The 9,798-nt window shown below is 37.7% G+C and overlaps 1 pseudogene; it reads left to right on the top strand.

Moving 5' to 3' along the window:
• The first annotated feature begins 792 nt into the window (after positions 1 to 792).
• On the top strand, positions 793 to 6,859 carry LOC127410802 (UDP-glucose 4-epimerase-like; annotated as a pseudogene).
• Positions 6,860 to 9,798: the final 2,939 nt, after the last annotated feature.

Below are 9,798 nucleotides of genomic sequence, written 5' to 3'. Positions count from 1 at the left end.
CACTTTGCGGTTCAGGGCTTCCGTACATATGAAATATATATTTCATATGCTATTTTCCTACGCGTAAAAATTTTAATAGTTATAGTTACAAATTTAGTTGCACATGAATCGTGCCCGAAACTCAAATGTAAGGACGGACGCCTTTAAAGACTTTTTTGCAAGCGAATTACGCTGGACTTACAGTAGCAGATTCACACACTTCCACGTGTCCATGAAACCAGGAATTGAGAATGAATAAACTAAACAGACCAATAAACGCCAGGAAACTCTGTCCGCCTGTCACTGTCACCCGCGGGTTCCCCAATAAACCTCACTGATCCGCATTAATCAACTGGGTGAGTACAAAAAGATCTGAATGTGAATAGAGGTTGAGTTTGTTTTAATACTGTTCCAGCAGGTAGGATCTTACTTCATTTAGGTACCTTTTGAAGTCTTTCTGGTTTTGAAATAGTCAGTATTAAAATGCGATTTTTACCATTGATTTGGACCTTTTGCGACTTATTGTGTTTTCTTGAATGATACTGACTGACCTGTTCCTGCCTGGTCGAGAGATGTTCTGCGTGGGCTCAGGACTTTGCGTTTATTGATGTTTTCTCCTGTGACGTGACAATTGCGAAATTTAATGAATGAAAGGGCTAAATTCATGTGTAGTATGGAACAGGATGCTGCAAGTGACCAGTCTGGATCCACGTAGTCCAGTTGCAGCAGGTTCAGTAGAGTAAGGGAAGGGTACACACCCACATACCTGTAAACCATTATTGTGTGTGTGTATCTGTGAGAAAGGTTCTCAACATGCGTCAGAAGATCCTGGTGACAGGAGGGGGTGATACATTGGCAGCCACTGTGTTGTGGAGCTCATTGAGGCTGGTTATCACCCTGTGGTCATCGATAACTTCAGCAATGCTGTTAGAGGTAAACAGACTTCAGTAAATCACACTGCATTACTAAGGGGCATTGGAGGTATGCTGAACACACAGGAGCCCTTGTTAGTTTGCATTACAAAGGAGCCTCAGTAAACTCTTGCTCAGACTGTGGGCCATTAATGTTTGCTATATATGGTGTTTACTCCATGAATCAATTGATAGGAATACAACCATATAGGTGAAGTACGTCATTTTGCCAATGTAAAAATTCTATACAAGTTAAGCTCAATCAACAGTATTTGCAGCGTAATGTTGATTACCACAAAAAAAATTATTTCGACCTGTCCCTCCTTTTCTTTAAAAAATAAGCTAAAATCTAGGTTACAGTGAGGCACTAACAATGGAAGTGAACATTAAAATACTCTCCATTTCAAAAGTATAGCCACAAGACATAAACCAGAGGTGTGCTGACATTATATTTGTGTGACAAAATCACTTGCTAACCTTTCCTGTGTCAAGTTATTTCCAGTTTTTACCATAAAATGACCAGAAAAACTATAATTTAAACAACTTTAAAGCTCAAATAATACACAAGTTTTAACTAGAATGAATGTAAGCTTTACATTTTTGCCTTTAAACACTACAAAAAAAAAAAAAAAAATTTGTTGTACACCACATTATTCCACAAATGCTGTCAATTAAGCTTGGCTTGTATTGAACCCAGAATATTCCTTGTATAAAATACAAAGATAACTGTAATCCACTCATAGGCGACTTGAAAGTTCTCTTACTTGAACTGTGGATGTTACAGTAATTCTATAATGAGTTGTTAATTACACATTTTGAATGCATTTTAATTCAGAACAAAACTAAATAGTTCCTTGGTGGCTCAACATTTTTACAAAGGTTAATGCATGCTGATCTTTTGTGTTTTTTGTTGAGGAGAGGGTGATGTTCCAGAGAGTCTGCGGCGGATAGAGAAGTTTCTGAACACTCAAATTGACTTCCATGAGTTGGACCTTCTGGATAAACCCGGACTGGAGAATATCTTCGAAAAGGTTTTTAAAAAAACACACAGTCTAGTTTATAGCCATTACTTGCTCTGAATATTTATTATGTGTAAGAAATCCAATCTCCCAGGTTTAGCTGTTATGTGTTCAGTCACAGCATGTCTGCTTTTTTTGTTTTTGTTTTTTTGAGCCCAGTGCCGGCTTCATTTGCCTCATAACGGCTGTTTTTAGACCAAGCTTCTTAGTAACACTGATTTAAGACTAATTTTGGTTCTTCTGTTAGAACTCAAAACTTTTTATTGTAGAAATTGCTGAACCCTCTTGGTGAAATATTGTGTAAGAGAGTGCCTCCTGGTGATTAAAAGTTAATTGTTTCCTTTCTGCTCTGTGTTTCAGCACTCCTTTTATGCAGTGATGCACTTTGCAGGACTTAAAGCTGTGGGTGAATCAGTAGAACAGCCTTTAAGATACTACAGAGTCAATCTCACAGGAACCATCAATCTACTGGAGGTAAGAAATGCATCTGTAATGTAAATAAAGTGCTTATCTAGATGTGTCTCTGCATGAATTGTCCTTATGCATGGCTTTTTATGCATGGAGCATCCAGATGAATGCATTGTTTGTGCTGTTTAAACAGTTTTCCCTATGAGTTCCTCTGAATACTTAAGTTAAGGATTAGGCTATGTGCAAATTTGTGTGTGTTAGTGCTTTTGGCTCTTATGGAATGCCATCCTGGCTGTGGTCCTGTATGTGTATGTATAAACCAGGTGATGCAGTCTCATGGGGTGTGTAATCTGGTATTCAGCAGCTCAGCCACTGTCTACGGAGACCCCCAGAAACTCCCCATCGATGAGCAGCATGCAGTAGGCGGCTTTACCAACCCTTATGGCAAGACCAAATACTTCATAGAGGAAATGATCAGGGATCAGTGCATGGCAGAGAAGGTGACTGGGCCCTCTGTTATGGCACTTTCCATGTGTTTGACCATGTGTTGCAAGTATGTGACTGATCAAATATTTTTCAGGACTGGAACGCTGTGCTGCTCAGGTACTTTAATCCCATTGGTGCTCAGGTCTCAGGACAGATTGGTGAAGATCCACAGGGAATCCCAAATAACCTTCTGCCTTACGTCGCTCAGGTAACCTGTCTGACCAATTAAAGCTTATGAGATCCACATGTGTTTATGTATTGTAATGGCTATTGTATTCTTTTAATGTGTTTGGCAGGTTGCTATTGGCAGACGTAAGCACTTGAATGTGTTTGGCAATGACTACAATACACCTGATGAAACAGGTGATTACAAGGAATTTGAGTGTAGAGTTTAAGAATTGCATTGAAAATCTATTTTTCAGGGTTTGTAATACCCCGTTTTACAAATTACTTTTCCATCTTTCAGGATTTTGAAAAGTAATTTTATATAGATTTCACTCATGAAGAGCAATTTTTAGCCAATGAAATATTTTAGAGCTAAGCATGACTAGAAAAAGTTATGATTATAGAGATGTCCATTATTTTTCCATTTCTTTATTTAATCAATTTCCATGACACTTATTTTTATATTATATATATATATATATATATATATATATATATATATATATATATATATATATATATATATATATATATATAATTCAGCAAAAAAGAAACATCCCTTTTTCAGGACACTGTATTTTAAAGATAATTTTGAGAAAATCCAAATAACTTAACAGATCTTTATTGTGAAGGGTTTAAAAAATGTTTTCCATGCTTTTTAAACAATTAATGAACATGCACCCGTGGAATGGTCGTTAAGACACTAACAGCTTACAGACGGTAGGCAATTAAGGTCACAGTTATAAAAACTTTGGACAATAATGAGACCTTTCTACGGACTCTGAAAAACACCAAAAGAAAGATGCCCAGGGTCCCTGCTCATCTGCGTGAACATGCCTTAGGCATGTTGTATGGAGGCATGAGGACTGCAGATGTGGCCAGGGCAATAAATTGCAATGTCCGTACTGTGAGACGCCTAAGACAGCGCTACAGGGAGACAGGAAGGACAGCTGATCGTCCTCGCAGTGGCAGACCACGTGTAACAACACCTGCACAGGACCAGTACATCCAAATATCACACCTGTGGGACAGGTACAGGATGGCAACAACAACTGCCTGAGTTACACTAGGAATGCTCAGTGCTCAGACTGTCCGCAATAGGCTGAGAGAGGCTGGACTGAGGGCTTGTAGGCTTGTTGTACGGCAGGTCCTTACCAGACATCACCGGCAACAACGTCGCCTATGGGCACAAACCCACCTTCGCTGGACCAGACAGGACTGGCAAAAAGTGCTCTTTACTGACGAGTCGTGGTTTTGTCTCACCAGGGGTCAAACTCGCGTTTCTCGTCAAAGGAATGAGTGTTACACCGAGGCCTGTCGAGCGGGATCGATTTGGAGGTGGAGGGTCCGTCATGGTCTGGGGCGGTGTGTCACAGCATCATCGGACTGAGCTTGTTGTCATTGCAGGCAATCTCAATGCTGTGCGTTACGGGAACACATCCTCCTCCCTCATGTGGTACCCTTCCTGCAGGCTCATCCTGACATGTCCCTCCAGCATGACAATGCCACCAGCCATACTGCTCGTTCTTTGCATGATTTCATGCAAGACAGGAATGTCAGTGTTCTGCCATGGCCAGCGAAAAGCCCAGATCTCAATCCCATTGAGCACGTCTGGGACCTGTTGGATCGGAGGGTGAGGGCTAGGGCCATTCCCCCCCAGGGGAATGTCTGGGAACTTGCAAGTGCCTTGGTGGAAGAGTGGGGTAACATCTCACAGCAAGAACTGGCAAATCTGGTGCAGTCCATGAGGAGAAGATGCACTGCAGTACTTAATGCAGCTGGTGGCCACACCAGATACTGACTGTTACTTTTGACTTTGGACCCCCCCCCCTCCCCCTCCCCCAAAGTTTAAAAAAAATAAAATTTAAATAATAATTATGTATGTACATATATATATATATATATATATATATATATATATATATATATATATATATATATATATATATATATAATTATTATTTTAATTTTATTTTTTTTAAACTTTTATTTCCAGGTTTGCCATGGCTTTCAGCATGCTATTTATATCTTAATCGCTCTCACTCTTTATTCTTCCTGGGCAGGAGTGAGAGACTACATCCATGTAGTAGACTTGGCAAAGGGACACATTGCTGCACTCAAGAAACTGAATGACAGTTGTGGGTGTAAGGTAATATCCTCGCTTCCTCTTATTCACTCAATTCTTTACATACTTTCTCAGATTTGAAGGAATAGTTCACCAAAAAATGAAAATTCTCATTTACTCACCCTCATGTAATCCCATATGTGTATAACTGTCTTTCTTCAGCAGAACACAAATGAAGATTTTTAGAATTATATTTCAGCTCTGAAGGTCCATAAAATGCAAATGAATGGGTGGCAAATTTTTGAAGCTCCAAAAAGCACACATAGCCATCGAAAAAATAATCCATACGACTCCAGTGGATTAATTAATGTCTTCTGCAGCGAAACACTATGTAAGAAATTGATGTATTTATTTATTTTTTTTTTTTTTTACTAAATGTTTGCTTCCAGCCAGCTTGTGGTTTTCACGTTGACAAGGGTGGAGTTCAAACTGCCTCTTGCATAACGTAAGCCTCCTCTGCATAGATATTCATATGTAGATATCTTATTGGCAGCTGTTCCAAATGGACCACGATGCTGTTTCCACACAAGTATTTTATACAGTGGTCTGAGCAAGGAGCTTGTTCTGAGGCATCTCCTCCATTCACTCTCATTCAAACAGTTCTACTTGTTGACTGTTCCAAGATGGTTCCGCAGTTGACTATCCAAATTGGCCAAATGAGGCATCTACGTATGAATCTCTATGCTCTGTTGTAAACAGCACTGCGCTTCTGTATTTTCTTTGTATTTCACGAGTCAATTCTCGCATGAACTTTGCCAATATGCTTTAATCACACGAGAGGCTGTGTGATTGACCTTTGTGAGTTTTTAGTAAACGTTTTAAAAATGTATCTATTTCTTACACACACACCTTGTGTTTTGCATCAGAAGACTTAATTAATCCACTGGAGTCGTATGGATGACTTTTATGATGTCTATATGTACTTTTTGGAGCTTCAAAAATTTGGCACCCATTCGCTTTCATTATATGGACCTACAGAGCTGAAATATTCTTCTAAAATTCTTCATTTATGTTCTGAAGAAGTCATCTGGGATGGCATGAGGGTGAGTAAATAATGAGAGAATTTTCATTTTTGGGTGAACTAATCCTTTAACTGCATGTTGTGTCTGAGTAGGTTTATAACCTGGGCACGGGTACAGGCTACTCTGTGCAACAGATGGTCAATGCCATGGAAAAAGCCTCTGGTCGAAAGGTGAGGGATAAACCCATTCTTATCCATGGCACTAAATATAAACGTAGATATTTTGGGGGCCGATCTTGCTGTCTAGTTGTATTTTTCTCTGGTCCAGATTACTCCTAGGCGGAGTGAGGATGTGGCCTCTTGCTATGCTGATCCCAGTCTGGCGGAGAAAGAACTGGGCTGGAAAGCTGAATATGGCCTGGAGAGAATGTGTGAGTGGAAACTGAGGTTTTAATTTTGTAGTTTGCAAAAATAAATTAGAATGGGAATAGATTCTTTAGACCTGCAAACCCAGTTGTAAAGCTCATGATTAATCTGACTGTTTTATCTAATGAAACAGGTGAGGATCTATGGCGCTGGCAATCCCAAAATCCCACAGAATTTAGAAAAGGAACAGTGCCTTGAAACTAGATGGTCTTGTATTTATGACAAGGCACTGGGCCAAATCAACATCATGAAGTCTCCTTTTTGATGATTTTGTTTTTTGTATGTAAATTCATTATACTATAAGAAATTAGGAGCTAGAATGACTGCTAAATCAACATTGTCTATTATCAACATATCAAAGTTATGTCAAAGTAAACAAAGGCTTATTTCTAATCTATAAATATTTTATACTTCCTTGTGAATGTAAAATAATAAAGATTTATCTCATTAGTTTTAAAAGCTCTTGTGTTCTCTTTTGAATTTTGACAGTGCCTTAATTTTTTTTTTCTTGTGCAATGTCAGGTAAAATAGCCCACTTTTTGTTAAATAATTTAGAGCAGCATTAAAATGTCTATGAACATTTTCCAGGCTGCTCTTTGTTTGTTAAATCAGGTCTCTTCTATAATTTTACTTTGAAAATACAGTATGTAACAAAATCATAAATGTAACGGGTCCCCTTTCATGTCATTGTTGCCGTGTAAAGGCACAATGGGCTAGTGAATCTGTACAGCAAACCCATCACCATAAACAAAGACGTAGGCTATTTTAATTTATTTAAAGTTATTTATAATTTATTGACAATTAATTAAAAAAATTTTTTTTTTGTATAGCGCTTTTCACAACAATCATTTCAAAGCAGCTTTACAGGAAATCATGCAATAACAAAAAAATGAAACTGTAATATATATATATATATATTAGAAGTCTTAGAGTGATCATTGTGTAGTTTGATTAAATATGATTGTGAATTGTGTATAAAAATTAAATTATTATATTTAGAACTCCAGTGATCAAGCTGAAGGCGACTGTAGCAAGGAACACAAAACTCCATAAGATGCTGGTTAATGGAGCAAAATAACCTTGGGAGAAACAGGGCTCACTGTGGGGGTCAGTTCCCCTCTGGCTAAACAGCATGAATATAATGCCAATATTAGTTATTTTTGTGCAGTGCAAGTTTCATGGTTTAAAACTTGTAAATGAAGTAAGTGTTAAGGTCCAGTGTTTTAAAAATAAAATATTTTTTTATGAACTTTAAGATTAATGACTAATGTCTTTGAAGTCCATCCTGGATTAGCTGCAGATGTTCACATAGATGCATTGTCCTTTGTTAGTTGGCTGATGAAGGCTTTTGTTAGCAATTAAATGATAGTCTGTATATTTCATTTAAAGAGTGTAGTGCATCAAAAGACAAAGGTGATGCAGGCAGAGATCAATGAGGTGCATCACATTTCAACTGGCAGGTCATTTCGGTGTGGTTCGGTGGGGTCCATCCTAAGTCCAAGGTTCAGGCAGTGGCATATGAAGTATCCTATGTCTTACAGTTGGAGTTGGCATCAGTTCATCCTCTGAAGTCAAAAGACTGAAGTGATGTCTGGCTAGCACTGGCTATAGTTTGTCGTCATCACTCAGCGACATGCAGCTGTGGAGTCCGACACCAAGCAGGAACAGAGCTGGATCTGGCCGGCTCTGGTAACCTCGGGATATGAGTCCTGAGGTTGAGACAGGGAAACAAATAGAATAATATTAGCGTAGATGCCATTCAGTTTTATGCAGAGTTAAAGATCATGATAGAAGTTTCTGGTTACAGCAGACCTAACTAAAGCAACCTAATTGATGATGAATTGCATTGATGGATAAATTAGGTATATGCCTGGCTAAATGGATGAGTCTTTAGTCTAGACTTAAACTGAGTGTGTCTGCATCCCGAACAGTGTTAGGGAGACTATAGTTTAGGAGCCAAATATGAAAAGGATCTACCTCCTTTTGTGGATTTTGATATTCTTGGAATTATTAACAAGCCAGAATTTTGTGATCATAATGAACGTGACAGAATATAGCGTGTCAGAAGGTCATTTAAGTACTGTGGAGCTAGACCATTCAAAGCTTTGTATGTAGTTAACAGAATTTTAAAATTAATATGAAATTTAACAGGTAGCCAATGTAACAATGATAAAATATTTCTTGGTTCTAGTCAGCACTCTGGCAGCTGCATTTTGAACCAGTTGAAGTTTATTTATTGAACTTGCTGGACATCCTCCCAGTAATGCATTTCAATAATTTAGTCTTGAGGTCATGAACGCATGAATTAGTTTTTCGGCATCAGCAACAGAGAGCATGTGTCGTAACTTAGCAATATTTCTGAGGTGGAAGAATGTTGTTCTACAAACATGATTTTCAAAGGACAGATTGGTATCAAATATAACACCTAAGTTCTTCGCTGTACAAGACGACATAACAGTACATCCATTGAGAGTCAAATTATATTTTAGCAGCTTATTTTTAGAGGTTTTTGGTCCAATAATTAGTACCTCTGTTTTGTCGGAATTGAGTAGAAGGAAATTTCTGGTCATCCAATCATTGATTTCATTGATACACTCTGCTAATTTGGAGGATTGTAAATTTTCAATTACAAGAAGTTTATTATGGCATTACAAATAAATGTTTAATGTAAATGTGTAGAGGGGAAGTTTAATTTGATGATTGAGGTAGATTTGTGGATGTCTGAATAAGAACAAAATATAACATTAGAAGGCAACTTCCCTTAATTACACTCACTGTGTGTGTGTGTGTGTGTGTGTGTGTGTGTGTGTGTGTGTGTCTGTCTGTCTGTGGACTTGAGACAGAAACTTTACGTAACATATAACCAGTCCTGAAAATAGTAATAAACGATAAGGTTACTACTGTAACCACGGTTCCCTGAAAGGAGGGAATTACATGCTGTGTTGCTAAAGCTATATGGCAAGCACTTTTGTCATTTAATCCTTAAAACTTACTAGTATCTATTTTTATGTTACTATTACTTATTTTTTAGTGACTAGTAACTATTCCATTAGATACTAGTACTTATTCAACAAGTACTAGTACTTATTCATTAGGCACTAGTATTTATTTATTAGATACTAGTAGTTATTCAATAGATACTAGTACTTATTCATTAGATACTAGTACTTATTAAGTTTGGGATATCTGTGGGCTAAATAGTTACTAGTCATTAAAAATTAAGTACAAGTACTTATATTTTCAAGGACAGTAATATTTAAATTGATACTAGTCACTATTAGAATAAGTATTAGTATCTATTGAATAAGTGTTTCAAGT

The sequence above is a fragment of the Myxocyprinus asiaticus genome, chromosome 20, assembly GCF_019703515.2.
Source record: "Myxocyprinus asiaticus isolate MX2 ecotype Aquarium Trade chromosome 20, UBuf_Myxa_2, whole genome shotgun sequence".
In the NCBI taxonomy this organism is placed as follows: Eukaryota; Metazoa; Chordata; class Actinopteri; order Cypriniformes; family Catostomidae; genus Myxocyprinus; species Myxocyprinus asiaticus.
This window is presented reverse-complemented; position numbering and strand designations above follow the sequence as displayed.